Source organism: Bombus affinis, unplaced genomic scaffold (genome assembly GCF_024516045.1).
Source record: "Bombus affinis isolate iyBomAffi1 unplaced genomic scaffold, iyBomAffi1.2 ctg00001010.1, whole genome shotgun sequence".
Lineage (NCBI taxonomy): Eukaryota > Metazoa > Arthropoda > Insecta > Hymenoptera > Apidae > Bombus > Bombus affinis.
The window spans coordinates 8,112-33,570 of NW_026109498.1; the positions used below are offsets into that span (position 1 = coordinate 8,112).

General features: G+C 41.2%; 1 long non-coding RNA gene across 1 annotated transcript; it reads right to left on the reverse strand.

The window, feature by feature from the left end:
• Nucleotides 1-1,425: 1,425 nt before the first annotated feature.
• LOC126928496 (uncharacterized) lies at nt 1,426-7,898 on the reverse strand. Its single transcript, XR_007716716.1, has 2 exons — nt 7,723-7,898; nt 1,426-1,494 (listed from the first exon to the last, which is right to left on the reverse strand). It is a non-coding gene; the product is annotated as an uncharacterized LOC126928496 (long non-coding RNA).
• Nucleotides 7,899-25,459: the final 17,561 nt, after the last annotated feature.

A 25,459-nucleotide genomic window follows, 5' to 3' on the forward strand; every position in this document is an offset into this window, starting at 1 on the left:
ATTCTATATGTTCCCTTTTCTTTAACCGCTACCGCTGTAAGCTTATTGTCCTCACCTATTACTTTTGCAATATTTCCTTTTGAAATAACCGTGTTCTTATTATCTGTTAGCTTGCCTAAACTAATCAAGTTTGCGGACACTTCTTTCGCGTAAAAAACGTTATTCATATTTATTACATTTTCTTTCCAAACGCTTCAAAATAAGTTATAACATTCCCTACTTTTGTTGCCTTTATCGATCTATTATCGCCTAAATATATATTTACCGGTTCTTTAAGGTCAATACAATTGTCGAAATAATTTACGTTGTTAATTATGTGATCTGTGCAACCGCTATCTAATAGCCACATTACTTCATTATTACTTATCTCGTTCGCCTCGCCGCTGTGTGCTGCGTGCGCCGTTGCTATCAATGTGCCTGATCTTGAGTTACCATGCTCGCTCGTGCCGGTTGTTGATTGACGATGGAAATTTCCACGTTCCCTGCTCGTATTTCCTTTGTTTTCTCTTCCTCTGCTGCGACCACGTGTTGACCCACGCCAGAAACTGTTACTGCTTCCCGCTTCGACGCCATTTTGACACTCTCTCGCAAAATGTCCTACTCTTCCACGTCTGAAGCATCCTTCCTTTTTTGCAGAAAAGGCGTTGATTTGCATTTCTTCTCGATTGGACTTATTTTTCTTCTCCGCTATTTCAATTTTATTTTTTACATACGCTACCGTTTGATTTTCTGCTTTCATGCATCTACTATATCCGCTATGTAGGTGTATTCTTCCGGTAACGTATTTAGCATGTAATTTAGTTTTTCCCTCTCACTCACTTGTGCACCCGCACATTTTAATTCGTTTATTAATTTTTCGAAATCGCTCAAGAACGTTGCTGAATCAGTGTATTTCTCAAGTCTTATCTTTTCCTATCTCCTTCTGCATACGATCTGTAGTGCCGTCGACGCTTTCAAGTACATTTTATCAAACTTTTTTACTATCCCATATGCCGTTTATTCTTCTCTAATATATTCCAATTGTCTATTTGTAACGGCATTATAAATTATATTTATTGCCTCCAGATCCTTTTTGTCCCAGTCTTCATTGTCTGTTTCTGTCTTCACCCTGTCTTCAACGAGTTGTGACAATCTCGCATTCTTTACATCTGAGAAGCATCGTTATTCTTTGCTTCCGCATACCGTAATCCTCACCATCGAAAATAGGTATCATGATTTCCGATCTCTCCGTTTTAAATGATTCCTGATCTCTTACTCAAGCGTTCCTACGTGCTCGAAGTGTATTTTTCCTCTTTGTAACCTTTGAACGTTTCCTTCCTTACTGAGAATTCACACGAACTAACTCGCAATATTGAAAAACACGCACTAAAATAACTTGCAAAATTATGAACCACGCTCTGCTACCATGAAAAGATATAGAATGGATTCGGAAATACAAATAATTCCCTTTATTTAGCACACAACTGTTATACATATATCTTATACTCTTAAGACCTCAAAATCCTACTCGCACGCACGCTTGTTGTCAACCGACTCTTCCAGATACTTCTAACGACTGGCTCTTGTCTTTTGTCTCAACCAAGACCCGGACGTCCTCTGACGCTTACACACACATTCACATGTACAGTGTAAATGTATCATATTCCCAACAATATCTTATACTCTAAAGACCTCGAAATCCTACTCGCACGCACGCTTGTTGCCTACCGACTCTTCCAGATACTTGAAACGACTGACTCTTGTCTTTTGTCCCAACTAAGGCCTGGACGTCCTCTGACGCTTACACGCACATTCACATGTACAGTGTAAATGTATCACGTTCCTAACAGCCACGAACAGATCGATAACCTTATTTCTGTTAGGATAATCTGGGTGGTTCAATTAAGTATAGACCGATTTAACAGGTATAAATTACACTTCATTCAAACAACTTGACTAGAGAAATATAAACTGCTAGAGCATAATTAGGAACGTGACGCTGGGCACATGCCTCAGCGATCAACAGCTACAGGACGTCGATGACCTTATGACAAACCCCCCCAGACACGGGACGCTAGGATACCGACATTGCCTGGCGGAAATCGATCGTTTTTCGCGTTAGACCGAAGCCGTTCCCATCGCCGACATGGAGGCGGCAACCGTTGTTTCAGCCATCCTTTCCACGTGGATATTCCGTTTCGACGTACCTTTAAGGATAAGGACCGATCAAGGACGCCAGTTCGAGTCAAACTTATTTAACGAATTATGCCTGTTCCTCTGCATTAGGCATTTACGAACGACAGCCTATCACCCCGTGACCAACGGGATGGTAGATCGCCTGCCCCGACAACTAAAAGCAGCAATCAAATGCCACGATACGAGCAACTGTGTAGAAATCTTGCCAATAGTTTTATTAGGCATACGAACAGTTATTACGGACGTGAAAACGACGACAGCCGAAATGGTTTATGGCACCGGCATACGATTGCCGGCAGAATTCTGTGTACCAACGAAGCAACAGGCCAAGTCGAAATACGGAAGCCGTCTAAAGTCTTACGTATTTCTACGTCACGATTACATCGGAAACCCCTTACAACCACCCTACGGCGGACCGCATCAATTTATATCGAGAGCAAAAAATGACCATTGCGATTGAAGTTAGCAACAAGAACGTAATCGTACACTTAGACCGTCCGAAATGCGTGAATTTTTATTGCACTGTAACATTGAACACCATTACAGCGAAAATCGCGAAGTAATAATACCACCTGATGTTTGAAACGAGCAAAACAAAGAGGACTCAGGAATTCATCACTCCAGGTGCGCGGGCAGAAAAGTTCGCTTCCCTATTCGTTCCCAGCCAGGCCGTCGATAAGCTAATGCGAAAGAACTACCAGCGACATAAATATAAGTCGCAGATGAAAGAACACCGCAACATTCTATTTGGAATTTTGGGGAAATCCCGAAACATTGTAATCTAGATTCTACCGTAGCGGTAATTAAACAATTGTAGTCATCCAGTCCGATTGTAATTGTTCGAAACTTGTGATACCGAACATGGCCTCAAGGCGACAACCAGTCACCGAACGTAGCCGCGGTCAAGAGATGAACGTTTTGTCTAATAAAGCCATGGAGTAATTCTATATCTGTCCTTAAAAGAAATACTTGGGACGGGACACGACAGTAAACATTCCAACGGTTTCTGTCCCCAGTCTCGCCACACGCAGACATCCGTCGGATAAGATGATTGCCAGATATCAACGCATCTCCACAGAATATGTTTAGCTAGCCTGAGGACCCATTATAAACCTTAAGATTTAGTTAACTAAAGTCCTTAACAGTCCTAAACAGGGAAACAGTCTTTGTTCGAACTACGGGATGATAGGTGAAATATATTTTTCCACGGACGACGCTTCCCGCTAGCAACGTTCCCCCAAGGGTTACTAGCATACTTCTCTAACCATCAACCTGGAAATTATCCAATTAACAGTAACGTCACTTTCAATCTCTTTCCGAGCGAAGTCTTTTCTCCACGTATCCGATGTTCTGGTACCCTTAGACACACCCATCATAGTTTTCCTCTGCAGCATCATCGTGCCGGATAATCATTCTCTCGTGAGGTCACATTAGCCAGTTACAAAGAGCCTTAACACTCGGTGGATATTCTATGTTTTGACAAAGAGTTTGTTCAGTCCTACCTATTCCGTAGATAAGGAAGTATGGTACAACTTGGAATCAGGATGAAAACGAATTCTGTTATCCCGTTCACCACGGCTTTGTTATTGAACCCAGGATCATTGTCATTAGCTTCTCGAGTACCTCATCACCACGACTACTTGCCAATTATATAACAATCATATTTACACTAGTAAATATCTGCTCTATTGCATAACTACAAACGTCTAAACCAAATGAAGATTCGTTTCGCGCCTCTAACACTAATCATAATGTGAACCCGATGTAAGTGAAAATACATGCACATACCATCGATTCTGCCTGACCAGCACTCTCACCCGGAACCGGAACTCGAAGTGCACCGTGACGAACAGCTCATATATAAGCCTCAACTCTTAGCCAGACCGTCGGTCGTGCTCGCGCAACAGTAGAAGCAACATGGAGTTTTTTAGATCTCTACTACGCGTCGTTGGTTTGTTCGTGCCAAGTAAGGTAGATATCACTTCGAACTACCACTGGAGGTTTCGCACTTGATACTTCGAAAATTGGATCCCTCGTCCCTGCAGAGCGCCGCGCTTGTCTCGCGCAAATGGTTCAACGTATGTAGATCCGACAATTGTCTACGGCGGAAAGTGAGACGTCACATGCGACATACGAGAAAGCGGGTCAAGATGCAATTTCTCGGACCTGCAGCCGCTAAAGCTACCAACCAAGAATCAAGATGTAGCGGCACTCGAGCACGGAACTTTCCAACGGCTTCGCGACACAAAGCGCTATACCTTCAAAGCGTAAGGCCGACGTGCCTAATGTGCCATCGATATCCCTATGGTTCTTCCGCCGAATATTCGGAAGAATGCACGCACGGCAACCGCCGCGGTACATCTAATAAACGCGTATGTAGTGGGGATATCGAAGGGCAACTAAGAAAAGAATCCGTTTGGTTTCGAACAAAAGATTCATTCTGCCTCCAACCGCGAAGTGCGAAAGGTTCAGCATCATAGCGAAGCAAACACAAGCCGAGATACGCGATTGTAAACTCTCGATGGTTAATCATAAGTGTGAATCGTATAAATTGTTGATCTGTTGATTGTTAATAGAAATAAACTTTTTGTTGAACATCTGAGGATTCCTTCCGCACCTATCACGACACACCACCTCAAAGAAGTAGAGGACGTAGTGAGGGCAACCTAAGGCACGAAATAAGTTTATCCGCTGCTCGTACGGCGGTCGTCGTTGGAAGGTTACGCTGTTCTCTGATAATTTCGATGCGAGATCGCCCCATCGATGTTGGACCAATAAAATGTATTAGACTCTAACTCGTGTAAGTACCTTAATTTGACTGCTCGCTCTTGCGAGAACTTGAATCGGTCTTATCCGGATTCAGAACTGTAGCGTGAAGCTTGAAATAAAATGGTTTTACTGAGACGGCAATGTGTTTCAGTCACGCTAATACTATCGGTATCGTAATAGGCCCATTATTGAATATTAACTACAATGTATCACCGCTGCAATTGCAGATTTGTCGTCAATTAGATGCGAGATATACTTCTCATTGCCTGCCAAATACAGCTCACATCTACTGGCTCGTGCTATTATATCATCTCTGGTCCTCGACATATCAAGCTTAACTGCAGTTTTACAAATTAAGGTTAACATATTCAAATGAATGTATCTCCGTTTCTATTGCACATATGGCGACAAAGCGATGCCCGTTACATTTCACATCCGATGTCATGTGCACCGCACATCTGCTGGTTTGTACCATGTCAACTCCGGTTTCTGTCCAACCTAGCGAAATTGGTGCTTTGCATATTCATGATTAATTATTCAAATCACCGTATCGCCGTTTGCATTGCAGTTATGCCGACAATTCGATGCGCGATATACGCCACTTTTGCTGCCAAACACAATGTATATTACCTGGTTTGAGCTATGTAACGTGTGGGCGCAGCCAAACTAAGCGTATACGCAATTATGCATTTTCTGGAGAAATTTTCAAATATTACATATTCAAATGAACGTATCTTGGTTTCTATGTCGCCTATTCGATGCGCAGAATACTCCACATATGATGCCAAATCAGCCGGTCTGTGCTGTGTCAACTCTGGTCCCTGCAAAATCCAGCCCAAATGCAATTTTGTATGTTCAGGCTTAAATATTCAAATCAACGTGACTCCGATTCCATAGCACATATCTCGACAATACGATGCGCGTTACATTCCACATTGACTGCCATACGCAGAGCGCTTCATCTGGTTTAAGCCGTGTTAAATCCGGACCGAGTCAAATCCAGCGTATTTGTAGTTTTGCATATTCATGCCTAGTTATTCAAGTGAAAGTATCTCCGTATCCATTGTAGGTACGTCGACAATAGGATGCATGTTATACTCCACATTTGCTGCCAAATACAGCACACATCAGCCCGTTTGCACACTGTCAAGACTGGACTCGGAGAAATCCAGCGTGATTGCAGTTTTGGATATTAATGCTTACATATTCGAATCAAGGTATCTCCGCTTGTGTTGCAGAAACATTGGTCATACGATGCGCGTTATATTCCACATCTGATGCCAAGTGCCGTGCAGATCATCCGGTTTACTCTATGTAAAGTCTGGACCCAGCCAGATCCAGCGTAGTTGCAGTTTCGTATATTCAGGATTAAGTATTCATCCGACGTATCTCCGATTCTATGGCACATATGGCTACAATTAGAGGCTCGTTATACTCCAAATTTGCTGCCAAGCACAGTGCATGTTATCCCGTTTGATGCATGTAAAATCGGGACCCAGCCGAACCCTGCGTATTTGCAGTTTTACATATTCAGTATTAAATATTCGAACCAACGAATCTCTGGTTCTATGGCACACTTACAGACAATTCGGTGCGCGTTATATTTATCATCTGATGTCACATACAGCGCACATCAGTAGGTTAGAGTTATGTGCGCTCTTGTCCCTGTCAAATACACCATAATTGCAATTTAGCATATTCATGCTTGAATATCGAGAGCAACGTATCTCCGTTTCTGTGGCAGATATGACGACAATTCGGTGAGCGTTATGCTCCTGATTTGCTGGTGAGCACAGAGCACATCTTCTGATTCTATCTTCTCTTCTGTCTGACGTCTTCTCTGGTCACTGACAGATTCAGCGTAATTGCTGTTTTGTATATTCATGCCTAAATGTTCAAACCAACGTATCAGCGCTGCTATTGGATACGAATGTCGCAAATGCGATGAGCGCTATACTCCACAATTACAGCCAAATTCAGTACTTATGCGCTTTGCTCTACGTCGACTCTGGTTCCTGTTATATGCAGTGTAATTGTAGTTTCGCAGATTCAGACTCAAGAATTCAACTCTACGTTTCTCCGTTGCTATTGCTGATATGTCGACAATTCGATGTGCCTGGTACTCCACATTTCTTGCCAACTACATCGCTTACCAGCCAGTTTGCGCTATATCCACACTGGTCCCAGGCAGATCATGCATATATATGTCGGAGATGAAAGAACACCGGAACCTTCCCTTCGGAATTTTGGGAAGACTCCTAGTACTGTAATTTAGATTTCACCATAGCCGTATTATGAAACTGTTGTCATTCGATCCGACTGTACTTATTTGAGATTTATGATAGTGAGCTCGGGCTCGAGGCGACAACCAGTCGCCGAACGTAGTCGCGGTCAAGGGATAAACGTTTTGTCTAACAAAGGCATGAAGTAACGCTATAGCTCTCCTTAAAAGAAATACTTGGGACGGGGCACGACGGTAAGCATTTCAACGATTTCAGTCCCGTGGCTCGCCACACGCAGACTCCATTATTTGAGTAAATACATGAGCAGCTAGTACGAGGACCCGCTATAAACCTTAAGATTTGTTTAACTAAAGTCCTTCAAACCGACAAACAGTCCTCGTTACAACTACGAGAAAATAGGAGAAATCTATGTTTCTCACGATCGACGCTTCCTCTTCTCGAACTCTGTGAAAAGATATAGAATGGATTCGGAAATACAAAAAATTCCCTTTATTTAGCACACAACTGTTATACATATATCTTATACTCTTAAGACCTCAAAAACCTACTCGCACGCACGCTTGTTGTCAACCGACTCTTCCAGATACTTCTAACGACTGGCTCTTGTCTTTTGTCTCAACCAAGACCCGGACGTCCTCTGACGGTTACACACACATTCACATGTACAGTGTAAATGTATCATGTTCCTAGCAGAATTGTTATGCGACAGATGCATCAACATACCATGCAAGAAGAATTGGAAACTAGGACAAAAAGGAAGAACTGTGAAAGAGATACTTATAATCATAGTAAACGACAAAAAATTCGTAGATGTGCAAGTAAATCTGACGAGGAGGATATTGATGAAAAGGTAGTTGACAATAGAAGAATACAAGTAATAACACAAGAGTCAAACAATCTCCCCGATAACGGCAAAAGGATGATGCGAATGATGGGATATAAGGCGGTTACGGCCTCGGAAATAATGAACAAGGTTGTTTAGAGTCAGTTCAAGCACCTAGACTATGTAACGTAAATCACATCAGAGACCAGGACACACACACACACCTCGGGCAGGATGGTGTCCCGGTCGGCATACTTCGAACCCGATGGACCGACGAGAGGAACACATGGCGACCTTGGCGACAATGTATATTGGCGGAGTACCTGAGGATTCATTTATGGCCTAACGGCCCTTCCACCAAATGTTCCAGAAGCGTAGCAACGGTCACGTACGCCTACAGGGTAGTGGGGATAATGAGAGAACAGATGACCGAAAGTAAAAAGATTGTAAGACTCACTCTCGTACGGTCACGGCTAGAGTTCGGAAGTGTCTTATACTTGTATAAACCAAGTGAAAATAAAGTCTTGTTCTTCCTTATAAAATTTCTCTTTATTTTTACGTGACATTTTGGCGATCCTGCCAGGATCCATCAACTTCAAGAAAACGAAATTACGCATTTCGGGCTACGGTCAACTTTGAAGATTGAGGATCAGTGGACCACTGTAACAGAGCAGACACTTTCGACGTTTCGACAAAGGAACACCGCAACGGAACCTTTCCTACGGGTTAAACGATCAAGGTGAGCAAGCCCTGGATTCTTTTGTCAAATATAGATCGAGAACAGACAGCACAATTAGTATAACAATGGCAACGCCACGAGAAGACAAAACCGAAACTGTTAGCGCCGCTTTAACTAACAGCGGAATAGACCCAACAGTTAAAGTTTTGCTTGATGCAATGCAGAAACAAATGAGTATGCTTGCACTGCGTATGGATGAAGTTGTAGCAAAAACAAAAACGGGAAATGTATCGGAGGCCAGTTCCCTAATAACCGTAGACGAAGTAACCCACACCTCTAAAGATCTATCGGTCCTTCGAGAATCTCGCCCATTACTTCAAACACCACCTCAACCATCCTGGGAAAGGACTTTTCCTGAACAATATACGCAACCAGAGCTAAAAGCTGAGAGTGCATTAAAATGCATTCCGATATTAAACGGAGAGGATGATATAGACGTGGAGGATTTTATTCATGAAATACAAGAAGTAAGAATGATGTGTAGCGAACCAACACTATTGCTAAAAATGATTAAAATAGAGAAGATTGTAGGAAAAGCCGCAATGGCAATCCGCAATATTCGTATTACCGAATTCGAATCTCTGTATGAAGCATTGAGACGTAATGTAGCTGCGCAAGTATCAGTGAGAGAACAACAGGACGAATTAAGGGGAATGAGGCAAGGATTAACCGAAAGCGTGCAAAACTATAACATCAGATTTCGAAGTGTTTTTAACAAACTCCAACACAGCATTACCAACGAGTATAGAGACGAACTAACTCGACGGGTGATGAACGAGCAACTATACATGGACTCTGTGACCGACTATGTAGGAGGCCTTCGTCCAGAAATAGGGCAGGCGCTAATGGCTAATCCCCCCCCAAACTTCATCGAAGCAGAAAGGAAAGCAATGAATATGGAAAGATACTTTCGCGAGCACAGCTCTCGCAGACAGATGACGCGACAAACAACCGCCCCGCCATTTTATCGTAACCAGGCTTCTCATCCAGCAGACAATCGCCTCGCTATTACAAGTAACACAAATAATAAAACTCCACTCACACAAAATATTCTACCAAGAACGAACAATTTTACGAAGTTTGGGAACAGACCATTAAGCGAAAGGACGCAAGCGAAATATCCCAAATGCAATCGATTGGGACACCTTCCAAATCAATGCCAAAATTTTCCGATACCGCCTCAAAGAGAAGCCCCTCCAGGAATAAACCACGTTCAAGAACAATCAGAATTAACAATGCTACCTCAGGAAGATTACCCACAATACTATTACAATTACCAGGACGACCAGGATTGCGATTTCTCGTTGACTCCGGGGCAGGAATCAACTTGCTTAAACAAAGATGCTACCCAGGAAAGACAACAATACCAGACACAAAGAAATTCTCCATGGGACATTCCGAATACGAATCTAATTCCAAAGTCAAATTGAATTTGTTCGACAAAAAAATAGACTTCTCTTTAATAGATGACGATTTCCCAATTATAGAAGATGGCGTATTAGGCTTACCCGGTTTGAATCAATATCGATTCGAACTCTCCAACGAAACATTGAAGTTAGATAACAACACCCTTCTGCTGCAACAAGAACCAACCCTTGCACCAGGAGAAACCATTCAAAAAATTGTATACCTCGAAGGGAAGCCAACGCCAGTGTGCTTTATCAATGGTGGTAAGTCCTCAATTCAAGTTTCTAACATTATCGAAAATACAAATACCATAGATCAAATCCAAAAATTCAAATCTTCGATTCGACTATCGCACATAGAAAAACCTCTCAGAGAACCTGTAGAAAAGATTCTTCTCTATTACATGGATGTATTTAATTTAGACAGCGAAACATTACCGTGTACATCTCTTGCTAAACATTCCATTACATTGAAAGAAGATAAAATCATCAACGTAAAATCCTACCGTCCTCCCGAACACCATAAAATCGAAATAAACAAACAAATGACGGAAATGTTAGACAAAAAGATTATAGAACCCTCCGACTCTCCCTATAACTCTCCCGTCTGGGTCGTCCCAAAGAAAATCGACGCGTCGGGGAAACAAAAGTGGCGAATAGTGATTGACTTTCGGAAGTTAAACGAATTAACGGACCAAGACGCATATCCATTACCCGACATTGACGATATACTATCGCAACTAGGGAACGCAAAATATTTCTCCGCTTTAGACTTATCCTCGGGATTCCACCAAATACCCATGGATGAGAATTCGAGGAAGTACACTGCATTTAGCACACCACAAGGACACTTCCACTATAACAGAATGCCATTCGGGCTCAAGAACGCACCCGCTACCTTTCAAAGAATGATGGACACCGCGTTAAGAGGTTTAATTAATAATCATTGTTTCGTCTATCTCGATGATATCATTATATTCGGGCAATCGATAGAGGAACATAATAAAAACCTAGCCATTATACTCCAAAGACTCAGGGAAGTAGGTCTAAAAGTACAACCGGATAAATGTGAATTCCTAAAACCCGAATTGGAATATTTAGGACACTTAGTGACAGCAAACGGAGTAAAACCTAACCCTGAAAAGATAGACGCAGTAAAGAACTTAAAACTACCCAAAAATCCTACGGATGTAAAATCGTTCCTTGGGTTAGCCGGATACTATAGAAAATTTATTAGGAATTTCTCGAAAATTGCCAAACCGTTAACGGAACTAACTAAGAAAGACATACAATTCCACTGGACTGACAAAACACAACTTAGCTTCGATACATTAAAAGAAAGACTATGCCAAGCACCAGTACTAAAATACCCCGACTATACGAAAACATTTACGTTAACAACGGACGCCAGTAATGAAGGTCTAGGAGCCATCCTTTCACAAGACGGACACCCTTGTTGCTTCATTTCAAGGACATTAAACCCCCCTGAACGAAATTATACTACGACGGAAAAAGAATTATTGGCCATCGTTTGGGCAGTTAGAAGATTTAGGCAATATTTATTAGGCCGCAAATTCAAAATTCAAACAGACCACCAAGCCCTTAAATGGCTGCACAACTGCAAGGACCCCTCTAGTCGATTGATTCGATGGAGATTGAGATTAGAGGAATACGATATAGAGTACGTAAAAGGAAAGGAAAACGTAGCCGCTGACACCCTATCCAGAGTACACGCGATAACACAAACTGACGTTTTATTAAGACAATTCAGAGACTGGGAAAAATCAGAAGAAATACCAAAATTATTGAAACTAACATCTAACAAAGACAACTTTTTCCAATTAACAAAACCATATCTAGGCCCATATGACGAAACCGTATGGTTACAGAAAATATCAGACATACTTAAAACAAATAGAAAGATAGGAATAGGAGACAATAACTTAAACGCACAAGACAAAGCACACATAAAAAGATTTCTTTTATTTTTCAATGACCAACGCGACGACATAGAATTTGCTTACGAACCAATACAGAGTTTAAGCGAAGAGGAAATAGAACAAGTACTAAAAGAAAATCATGACTTGGTAGGACATCCCGGAATACAAAAGACGTACGACAGAATCCGAGGCAAATATGATATCCCACACCTAATAGACAGAATAAAAAGCAGAATAGGAACTTGCGCGACATGTCAAACATCAAAGACTACTCGGATAAGAGGAAAGGAGGAACCACAGATAACCGACACCCCGTTAGAATCTAACGACAAAATCGCTATGGATATGATAGGCCCGTTGAAAAAGACCAAGATAGGAAACCAATACATTCTCTCTATACACGATGAACTAACCAAATATTTAATACTTGTGCCCCTAAAAACACAACAGACCCAATCAATCTGGAATGTTTTATTGAATCATTACATTTATATATTCTCCGCACCGAAACGTATATTAACTGACAGAGGACAAAGTTTCATTAGCGAGCTAATGCAACGATACGAAGAAGCATTTAGGATCAAACACATAAAAACCACCTCATTCCATCCACAATCCAACGGAAGCCTAGAACGAACACATGCTGTAATATCCGACATGTTAAAAGCTATACAAAACGATAATGAAACAGAATGGGATCAAAACCTAAATTTTGTGTGTCTAGCATATAACACTATGGTTCATGATGCCACTGGATATACCCCTTTCGAACTAACATTTGGATACAAGGCCAATCTCCCATCTACCATATCCCAAAATTCGCAAAGAACATACGCTGATGAGGTCAGCTTCAGGAAACGAGAATGGGATGCCAAGCTACTTAAAGCCAGGGAAACTCTAATGAAGAGTAAACAAAGATACCAAAGAGATCAAAGAAAAAAAATTATTAAACCTCAATCCATTTTTAGAGAAGGAGATTTAATATTAGTTCATAATGATCATAAAAAACACAAATTAGATACTGAATGGTTAGGGCCGTACACCATTGAAAAAGTAAAAACCCCTTATTACGAAATAATGGTGAATGACTCGATTAGGAAAATACATGGTAATCGTATTAAACCTTATTTTCCAGGACGGTCTTCACCTTCTCCATAAGTAGCTGTTATGCACTTTGTTTTTGTTTTGTCTTGTCGATTAAGACAAAGAAGAAAACACACTTTTAGCCAATTAGCCTCCATAAAACAATCCTGAAGAAACACTGAGATTTTAGAGGACCAAAATCAATCTAAGGAGGGAGGTATGTAACGTAAATCACATCAGAGACCAGGACACACACACACACCTCGGGCAGGATGGTGTCCCGGTCGGCATACTTCGAACCCGATGGACCGACGAGAGGAACACATGGCGACCTTGGCGACAATGTATATTGGCGGAGTACCTGAGGATTCATTTATGGCCTAACGGCCCTTCCACCAAATGTTCCAGAAGCGTAGCAACGGTCACGTACGCCTACAGGGTAGTGGAGATAATGAGAGAACAGATGACCGAAAGTAAAAAGATTGTAAGACTCACTCTCGTACGGTCACGGCTAGAGTTCGGAAGTGTCTTATACTTGTATAAACCAAGTGAAAATAAAGTCTTGTTCTTCCTTATAAAATTTCTCTTTATTTTTACGTGACAACAGCATGGTCGCAGAGGCTTTGGACATCATGTTCCTGGACATGAAGATTCAGGTCTTAAATGGAATCCAGCAGAGGAAGTTATAAAGTGTGTAAAAGATATGAAATGGTGATATGAAAAGTTGACCACAGATGATGAAATTGATTTCTGTTGTGAAGATATATTAAAAACTTTTATCAATGCGAAAACGGTATTCGCCCATTTGGATGACGTTGATGTGCGTCGAGCAAGGACACGTTGTAATCCTCATGAAACAATTCGTGGTGCATTTTTTTTAAATCGTGCTACTGTTAAAATGGCGAATACAGATAGAGCATGTAACTTTATGTTTACTAACCCAAAAGGTTTGAGGGAGAATGGGCTGCTATACTTTGCAGATGTATGTGCTGGACCAGGAGGTTTTAGTGAACATGTTCTATGGCGAAAGAAATGACGTGCTAAAGGATTTCCTCTTACTTTAGAAAATGAACATGATTTCAAATTAGAAGATTTTTATGCGTGTCCGTGTGAAACATTTCATCCATACTACGGACCAAAGGAAAGTGGTGACGTCTTTGACCCAGATAATGAAGAGGCATTTACAAATCTTATAATGCAGCATATCCATGGCAAAGGAGTACATTTTGTGATGTCTGATTGAGGATTCTCAGTAGAACGACAAGAAAATGTACAACAAGTTCTTTCAAATCAACTGTATCTTTGTCGATGTTTAATAGCATTGATGGTTGAAAGAGAGGGTGGTGATTTTGTGACAAAATTATTCAATCTTTTTACACCCTTTATTGCTGGTTTAGTTTATTTAATGTATCGCTGCTTTGAAGAAGTTTGTATTTTTAAACCAAACTCTTCTAGACCAGGAAATTCAGAACGTTACTTAATATGTAAGAAGAAACGATCTGGGGTACAAGATGTTGCTGAATATCTGAAGCATGTTAATCGTCTGCTTTTAAAAGGTGGTGTAAATGACGACGTTTTACAACTAGTATCATATAATAAATTAAAAAGAGAGAAACAATTTGTTCAATATCTACGTGCTTCTAACAAAGATTTGGCCGGAAAACAAATAACCGACCTGTGTAAAATTGCAGCATTTTATGCGGATAATACTCTTGTTGAGACAAAACAAGCTGATATGCGCAAACAATATCTAGAGTATTGGAAACTTCCAGATGAAACTAGGACAATCCCAAGACACATGAAATCAAAGACAAATTGAATACTGTTTTGAAAGATACTTCATTTCTTACTATTAATCCAGCACAATTGATGGAATTTAACATTGAAAATGCATTTTTATCACTATATGACTGGTTTTGTATGCCATGTGGTACAAAGCCAATGTCTGATGATGATAAGAAGCACGCTACATTTTATATGGGCGTGGGAAGGAGCAACGTATATAGATATACAAAGAATTCTTGGGTTAGTGTCGATGACATTGGCATAGAATTACCACCAAATACACTTGTAAACGCAGAGGTTGTATATGAAATGACTAAGGAGTTTATATATCAGCAAAAAGTACTTGCATTGCATATTATAGATGCATTCTACTTAGGAGGAGTGGACATTAGCAAAAAATATTTGAGGAGCAGGTAAGCAACTGAATCTTATTGAGTTCAATAACAAACTTTTAGATTTCCAGTAATGAAATGTTTTTTCAAGGAGTACGTTCATGTAATACTAATGTATGACTGTTGTTTAAAGGAACGAGGAAGCGACGTTGTTCTGTGAAGCTTTGTGGAAACTAGCAGGAAATAACTATACTCGAATACGTGCCAAAGATCTACTTCCTGTTGGTACATATATCTGTGAAAAGTTGCGAGTAACACAGCGTAAAATGAAAAATAATTCCGATGCCTTAGTATACGAACTTCCAGAAAAGACATTAGATGCGACTCCTATTTACATCGTGTTCGAAGGAGGGTGCCAACCCCCGGATATGGCGCACGGCGAGGCTGGTATTGCTTCGGAAGGAGGGACGACCAGCCCTTGTATCGTCCGGTATAACTATAGGATGAAGTGTGCAATTTCTTCCAAAGAATCATTGCCAGAATCATTGTACTGCTCTCAGTCGAAAATGTTCGTGAGATGTCAACAACGACTTTTGGCATCAATGACGTAATTTAGTGATAACTACACTATCAGCTAGGACCATCTATAGGCAAATTCCGGTTTCATATTTACAAACCTGATACGCTCGATTTGACAGGGATCAGTGCGGACATAGCGTTAATCGTCTAGTGTGCGCTGAATTGGGCAAGAAATCTGGAGTACCGGGCACAACGAATACTCGGCATGTCTGCAACAGCAACGGAAATACGGGGATTTGACTATTTGAGTCTGAATATGCAAACCTGCAATGACGCCGTATTTGACACGGCCCAGAGTTGACATAGAGCAAACCGGCTGGAGTATGCTGTATTTCACAGCAAATGTGCAGTATTACGTGCAATCTATTGTCGACGTACCTACAATGGATACGGAGATACTTTCACTTGAATAACAAGGCTTGAATATGCAAAACTACAAATACGCTGGATTTGACTCGGTCCGGATTTAACACGGCTTAAACCAGATGAAGCGCTCTGCGTATGGCAGTCAATGTGGAATATAACGCGCATCGTATTGTCGACATATGTGCAATAGAAACGGAGATACATTCATTTGAATATGTTAACCTTAATTTGTAAAACTGCAATTACGCTTGATATGTCGAGGACCAGAGATGATATAATAGCACGAGCCAGCTGATGTGAGCTGTATTTGGCAGGCGACGAGGAGTATATCTCGCATCTAAGTGACGACAAATCTGCAATTGCAGCGATGATACATTGTAGTTAATATTCAATAATGGGCCTATTACGATACAGATAGTATTATCGTGACTGAAACACATTGCCGTCTCAGTAAAACCATTTTATTTCAAGCTTCGCGCTACAGTTCTGAATCCGGACAAGACCGTTTCAAGTTCTCGCAAGAGCAAGCAGTCAAATTAAGGTACTTACACGAGTTAGAGTCTAATACATTTTATTGGTCCAACATCGATGGGGCGATCTCGCATCGAAATTTTCAGAGGACCGCGTAACCTTCCAACGACGACCGCCGTACGAGCAGCGGATAAACTTATTTCGTGCCTTAGGTTGCCCTCACCACGTCCTCTACTTCTTGATTCTTGGTTGGTAGCTTTAGCGGCTGCAGGTCCGAGAAATTGCATCTTGACCCGCTTTCTCGTATGTCGCATGTGACGTCTCACTTTCCGCCGTAGACACTTGTCGGATCTACATACGTTGAACCATTTGCGCGAGACAAGCGCGGCGCTCTGCAGGGACGAGGGATCCAATTTTCGAAGTATCAAGTGCGAAACCTCCAGTGGTAGTTCGGAAACGATATCTACCTTACTTGGCACGAACAAACCAACGACGCGTAGTAGAGATCTAAAAAACTCCATGTTGCTTCTACTGTTGCGCGAGCACGACTGACGGTCTGGCTAAGAGTGGAGGCTTATATATGTGCTGTTCGTCACGGTGCACTGCGAGTTCCGGTTCCGGGTGAGAGTGCTGGTCAGGCAGAATCGATGGTATGTGCATGTATTTTCACTTACATCGGGTTCACATTATTATTAGAGTTAGAGGCGCGAAACGGATCTTCATTTGGTTTAGACGTTGTAGTTATGCAATAGAGCAGATATTTACTAGTGTAAATTTGATTGCTATATAATTTGACAAGTAGTCGTGGTAATTAGGTACTCGAGAAGCTAATGACAATGATCCTGGGTTCAATGTCAAAGCCGCGGTCAACGGGATAACAGAATTCGTTTTCATCCTGATTCCAAGTTGTACCATACTTCCTTATCTACGGTATAGGTAGGACTGAACAAACTCTTTGTCAAAACATAGAATATCCACCGAGTGTTAAGGCTCTTTGTAACTGGCTAATGTGACCTCACGAGAGAATGATTCTCCGGCACGATGATGCTGCAGAGGAAAACTATGATGGGTGTGTCTAAGGGCACCAGAACATCGGATACGTGGAGAAATGACTTCGCTCGGAAAGAGATTGAAAGTGACGTTACTGTTAATTGGACAATTTCCATGTTGATGGTTAGAGAAGGATGCTAGTAGCCCTTGAGGGGACGTTGCTAGCGGGAAGCGTCGTCCGTGGAAAAATAGATTTCAGCTATCATCCCGTAGTTGAAACAAAGACTGTTTGCCTGTTTAGGACTGTTAAGGACTTTAATTAACTAAATCTTAAGGTTTATAATGGGTCCTCAGGCTAGCTAAACATATACTGTTGAGATGCGTTGACATCTGGCAATCATCTTATCCGACGGATAGAGTCTGCGTGTGGCGAGTCACGGGACAGAAACCGTTGGAATGTTTACTGTCACGTGCCGCTACGATTATTTCATTTAAGGACAGCTATAGAATTACTCCATGCCTTTATTAGACAAAACGTTCATCCCTTGACCGCGGCTACGTTCGGTGACTGGTTGTCGCCTCGAGGCCAAGTGCAGTATCACAGGTTTCGAACAATTACAATCGGACTGGATGGCTACAATTTTTGAATTACAGCTATGGTAGAATCTAGATTACAATGTTACGGGATTTTCCCAAAATTCAAAACGGAAGGTTGCCGTGTTCATTCATCTGCGACTTATATTTATGTCGCTGGTAGTTCTTACGCATTAGCTTATCGACGGCCCGGCTGGGAACGATCAGGGAAGCGAACTTTTCTGCCCGCGCGCCTGGAGTTATGAATTCCTGTGTCGTCTTCGTTTTGCTCGTTTCAAACATCAGGTGGTATTATTACTTCGCGATTTTCGCTGTAATGGTGTTCAATGTTATCGTGCAATAAAAATTCAGGCGTTTCGGACGGTCTAAGGGTACGATTACGTTCTTGTTGCTAACTTCAATCGCAATGGTCCTTTTTGCTCTCGATATAAATTGATGCGGTCCGCCGTAGGGTGGTTGTAAGGGGTTTCCGATGTAATCGTGACGTAGAAATACGTAAAACGATGTTTCGTGTGGAACACGGAGGTTTCTTTTTCGCCGTTTCGCGTAATCGGATGAGGCCTGATCTTTTCTATTCGTAGTTTTAGACGGCTTCCGTATTTCGACTTGGCCTGCTGCTTCGTTGGTACACAGAATTCTGCCGGCAATCGTATGTCGGTGCCATAAACCATTTCGGCTGTCGTCGTTTTCACGTCCGTAATAGCTGTTCGTATGCCTAATAAAACTATTGGCAAGATTTCTACACAGTTGCTCGTATCGTGGCATTTGATTGCTGCTTTTAGTTGTCGGGGCAGGCGCTCTACCATCCCGTTGGTCGCGGGGTGATAGGCTGTCGTTCGTAAATGCCTAATGCCGAGGAACAGGCATAATTCGTTAAATAAGTTTGATTCGAACTGGCGTCCTTGATCGGTCCTTATCCTTAAAGGTACGTCGAAACGGAATATCCACGTGGAAAGGAGGGCTGAAGCAACGGTTGCCGCCTCCATGTCGGCGATGGGAACGGCTTCGTTCTAGCGCGAAAAACGATCGATTTTCGCCAGGCAATGTCGGTATCCTAGCGTCCCGTGTCTGGGGGGGTTTGTCAGAAGGTCTTCGACGTCCTGTAGCTGTTGATCGCTGAGGCATTTGCCTAGCGTCACGTTCCTAATTATGCTCTAGCAGTTTATATTTATCTAGTCAAGTTGTTTGAATGAACTGCAATTTATACCTGTTAAATCAGTGTATACTTAATTGAACCACCCTAACAGATTATCCTAACAGAAATAAGGTTATCGATCTATTCGTGGCTGTTAGGAACATGATACATTTACACTGTACATGTGAATGTGTGTGTAAGCGTCAGAGGACGTCCAGGCCTTAGTTGGGACAAAAGACAAGAGTCAGTCGTTACAAGTATCTGGAAGAGTCGGTTGGCAACAAGCGTGCGTGCGAGTAGGATTTCGAGGTCTTTAGAGTATAAGATATATATATAACTGTTATGTGCTACATAAAGGGAATTATTTGTATTTCCGAACCCCTTCTATATCCTTACAGTGGCGTCGAATATCTGATGGTAACGGGAATTGACGACTCTCGTTGACGCGAAACATAGTTGATTTTGTTTAAATGCTAGTTATAGTTTCGCGTGAGTAGGGGCAGAAGGAAAGAAGGGTATACACGAATCATTTATAAACCACTTAAGAGGTATGGGCGAAAATGATTTGAAATAGTATTTCTTTACTCAGATTGCCTTATTTTCATATTGCTATTATAACATAAATGTCATAGTAGAAACCCGGATGATAAATAAATGGCTTATTTCGTTAAACAAATTAATGCCTTTCTGAATTAAGTTAGAGACTTTCAACAATCCTCAACTACGAAATTTATGTTGATTCTTTTATAAATGGTGCATGCCTGTCAGTTAGATACTATAAGAACGAAGAGTTTACCATTAAAACTTTAAAATTTCTACAAAAGTTTTAAAGCGTAGGCGTCACTGTGTAGGTACGTAGGTAGGTATATTGAGGTCAACCGGATGTAGAGTTAGTGCCGCATCGGCCACGCTGGTCTTTACCTTTCTCTCATTGCGTTCGTCAGATAATTAATATAATTTACATGTTATTATAATCTGTATTATAAATTATTATAAATTTTTGTACATTATATATATTGTTGAGGTAAATAAATTCAAAATTTAGGGAACAACGAATTCAAGTATTATCCTGTTCTGTCGGGTTACTATTGGTGGCGGGGCAGTAGCCGCTTGGGGTACGTGGGCGTTGCCTCTGGGCCGCTTCGGTCAATCTCACTCCGCGAGTAGTTGGTAACGGCTATGTCGAAGTCAGTTATGAAAGTGCGCAGTGGTTTCTCAGTCTGATTCGTGTATTTTCCATGTATGTCATATCAGATTTCTTGGATATCATTTCGTCACAGTGTAAAATGTGTCTTTTTTATACTTGCGAACTGGTTAATTCTATCGTTGTTAATGAATATTATAATATTCTGGTACGTTAGTGTATTTGTAATGGTATAGAATGGATTCGGAAATACAAATAATTCCCTTTATTTAGCACACAACAGTTATACATATATCTTATACTCTAGAGACCTCGAAACCCTACTCGCCAGCACGCTTGTTGTCAACAGACTCTTCCAGATACTTCTAACGACAGACTCTTGTCTTTTGTCCCAACTAAGGCCTGGACGTCCTTTGACGCTTACACGCATATTTACATGTACAGTGTAAATGTATCATGTTCCTAGCAGAATTGTTATGCGACAGATGCATCAACATACCATGCAAGAAGAATTGGAAACTAGGACAAAAAGGAAGAACTGTGAAAGAGATACTTATAATCATAGTAAACGACAAAAAATTCGTAGATGTTCAAGTAAATCTGACGAGGAGGATATTGATGAAAAGGTAGTTGACAATAGAAGAATACAAGTAATAACACAAGAGTCAAACAATCTCCCCGATAACGGCAAAAGGATGATGCGAATGATGGGATATAAGGCGGTTACGGCCTCGGAAATAATGAACAAGGTTGTTTAGAGTCAGTTCAAGCACCTAGACAGCATGGTCGCAGAGGCTTTGGACATCATGTTCCTGGACATGAAGATTCAGGTCTTAAATGGAATCCAGCAGAGGAAGTTATAAAGTGTGTAAAAGATATGAAATGGTGATATGAAAAGTTGACCACAGATGATGAAATTGATTTCTGTTGTGAAGATATAGTGAAAACTTTTATCAATGCGAAAACGGTATTCGCCCATTTGGATGACGTTGAAGTGCGTCGAGCAAGGACACGTTGTAATCCTCATGAAACAATTCGTGGTGCATTTTTTTTAAATCGTGCTACTGTTAAAATGGCGAATACAGATAGAGCATGTAACTTTATGTTTACTAACCCAAAAGGTTTGAGGGAGAATGGGCTGCTATACTTTGCAGATGTATGTGCTGGACCAGGAGGTTTTAGTGAACATGTTCTATGGCGAAAGAAATGACGTGCTAAAGGATTTCCTCTTACTTTAGAAAATGAACATGATTTCAAATTAGAAGATTTTTATGCGTGTCCGTGTGAAACATTTCATCCATACTACGGACCAAAGGAAAGTGGTGACGTCTTTGACCCAGATAATGAAGAGGCATTTACAAATCTTATAATGCAGCATATCCATGGCAAAGGAGTACATTTTGTGATGTCTGATTGAGGATTCTCAGTAGAACGACAAGAAAATGTACAACAAGTTCTTTCAAATCAACTGTATCTTTGTCGATGTTTAATAGCATTGATGGTTGAAAGAGAGGGTGGTGATTTTGTGACAAAATTATTCAACCTTTTTACACCCTTTATTGCTGGTTTAGTTTATTTAATGTATCGCTGCTTTGAAGAAGTTTGTATTTTTAAACCAAACTCTTCTAGACCAGGAAATTCAGAACGTTACTTAATATGTAAGAAGAAACGATCTGGGGTACAAGATGTTGCTGAATATCTGAAGCATGTTAATCGTCTGCTTTTAAAAGGTGGTGTAAATGACGACGTTTTACAACTAGTATCATATAATAAATTAAAAAGAGAGAAACAATTTGTTCAATATCTACGTGCTTCTAACAAAGATTTGGCCGGAAAACAAATAACCGACCTGTGTAAAATTGCAGCATTTTATGCGGATAATACTCTTGTTGAGACAAAACAAGCTGATATGCGCAAACAATATCTAGAGTATTGGAAACTTCCAGATGAAACTAGGACAATCCCAAGACACATGAAATCAAAGACAAATTGAATACTGTTTTGAAAGATACTTCATTTCTTACTATTAATCCAGCACAATTGATGGAATTTAACATTGAAAATGCATTTTTATCACTATATGACTGGTTTTGTATGCCATGTGGTACAAAGCCAATGTCTGATGATGATAAGAAGCACGCTACATTTTATATGGGCGTGGGAAGGAGCAACGTATATAGATATACAAAGAATTCTTGGGTTAGTGTCGATGACATTGGCATAGAATTACCACCAAATACACTTGTAAACGCAGAGGTTGTATATGAAATGACTAAGGAGTTTATATATCAGCAAAAAGTACTTGCATTGCATATTATAGATGCATTCTACTTAGGAGGAGTGGACATTAGCAAAAAATATTTGAGGAGCAGGTAAGCAACTGAATCTTATTGAGTTCAATAACAAACTTTTAGATTTCCAGTAATGAAATGTTTTTTCAAGGAGTACGTTCATGTAATACTAATGTATGACTGTTGTTTAAAGGAACGAGGAAGCGACGTTGTTCTGTGAAGCTTTGTGGAAACTAGCAGGAAATAACTATACTCGAATACGTGCCAAAGATCTACTTCCTGTTGGTACATATATCTGTGAAAAGTTGCGAGTAACACAGCGTAAAATGAAAAATAATTCCGATGCCTTAGTATACGAACTTCCAGAAAAGACATTAGATGCGACTCCTATTTACATCGTGTTCGAAGGAGGGTGCCAACCCCCGGATATGGCGCACGGCGAGGCTGGTATTGCTTCGGAAGGAGGGACGACCAGCCCTTGTATCGTCCGGTATAACTATAGGATGAAGTGTGCAATTTCTTCCAAAGAATCATTGCCAGAATCATTGTACTGCTCTCAGTCGAAAATGTTCGTGAGATGTCAACAACGACTTTTGGCATCAATGACGTAATTTAGTGATAACTACACTATCAGCTAGGACCATCTATAGGCAAATTCCGGTTTCATATTTACAAACCTGATACGCTCGATTTGACAGGGATCAGTGCGGACATAGCGTTAATCGTCTAGTGTGCGCTGAATTGGGCAAGAAATCTGGAGTACCGGGCACAACGAATACTCGGCATGTCTGCAACAGCAACGGAAATACGGGGATTTGACTATTTGAGTCTGAATATGCAAACCTGCAATGACGCCGTATTTGACACGGCCCAGAGTTGACATAGAGCAAACCGGCTGGAGTATGCTGTATTTCACAGCAAATGTGCAGTATTACGTGCAATCTATTGTCGACGTACCTACAATGGATACGGAGATACTTTCACTTGAATAACAAGGCTTGAATATGCAAAACTACAAATACGCTGGATTTGACTCGGTCCGGATTTAACACGGCTTAAACCAGATGAAGCGCTCTGCGTATGGCAGTCAATGTGGAATATAACGCGCATCGTATTGTCGACATATGTGCAATAGAAACGGAGATACATTCATTTGAATATGTTAACCTTAATTTGTAAAACTGCAATTACGCTTGATATGTCGAGGACCAGAGATGATATAATAGCACGAGCCAGCTGATGTGAGCTGTATTTGGCAGGCGACGAGGAGTATATCTCGCATCTAAGTGACGACAAATCTGCAATTGCAGCGATGATACATTGTAGTTAATATTCAATAATGGGCCTATTACGATACAGATAGTATTATCGTGACTGAAACACATTGCCGTCTCAGTAAAACCATTTTATTTCAAGCTTCGCGCTACAGTTCTGAATCCGGACAAGACCGTTTCAAGTTCTCGCAAGAGCAAGCAGTCAAATTAAGGTACTTACACGAGTTAGAGTCTAATACATTTTATTGGTCCAACATCGATGGGGCGATCTCGCATCGAAATTTTCAGAGGACCGCGTAACCTTCCAACGACGACCGCCGTACGAGCAGCGGATAAACTTATTTCGTGCCTTAGGTTGCCCTCACCACGTCCTCTACTTCTTGATTCTTGGTTGGTAGCTTTAGCGGCTGCAGGTCCGAGAAATTGCATCTTGACCCGCTTTCTCGTATGTCGCATGTGACGTCTCACTTTCCGCCGTAGACACTTGTCGGATCTACATACGTTGAACCATTTGCGCGAGACAAGCGCGGCGCTCTGCAGGGACGAGGGATCCAATTTTCGAAGTATCAAGTGCGAAACCTCCAGTGGTAGTTCGGAAACGATATCTACCTTACTTGGCACGAACAAACCAACGACGCGTAGTAGAGATCTAAAAAACTCCATGTTGCTTCTACTGTTGCGCGAGCACGACTGACGGTCTGGCTAAGAGTGGAGGCTTATATATGTGCTGTTCGTCACGGTGCACTGCGAGTTCCGGTTCCGGGTGAGAGTGCTGGTCAGGCAGAATCGATGGTATGTGCATGTATTTTCACTTACATCGGGTTCACATTATTATTAGAGTTAGAGGCGCGAAACGGATCTTCATTTGGTTTAGACGTTGTAGTTATGCAATAGAGCAGATATTTACTAGTGTAAATTTGATTGCTATATAATTTGACAAGTAGTCGTGGTAATTAGGTACTCGAGAAGCTAATGACAATGATCCTGGGTTCAATGTCAAAGCCGCGGTCAACGGGATAACAGAATTCGTTTTCATCCTGATTCCAAGTTGTACCATACTTCCTTATCTACGGTATAGGTAGGACTGAACAAACTCTTTGTCAAAACATAGAATATCCACCGAGTGTTAAGGCTCTTTGTAACTGGCTAATGTGACCTCACGAGAGAATGATTCTCCGGCACGATGATGCTGCAGAGGAAAACTATGATGGGTGTGTCTAAGGGCACCAGAACATCGGATACGTGGAGAAATGACTTCGCTCGGAAAGAGATTGAAAGTGACGTTACTGTTAATTGGACAATTTCCATGTTGATGGTTAG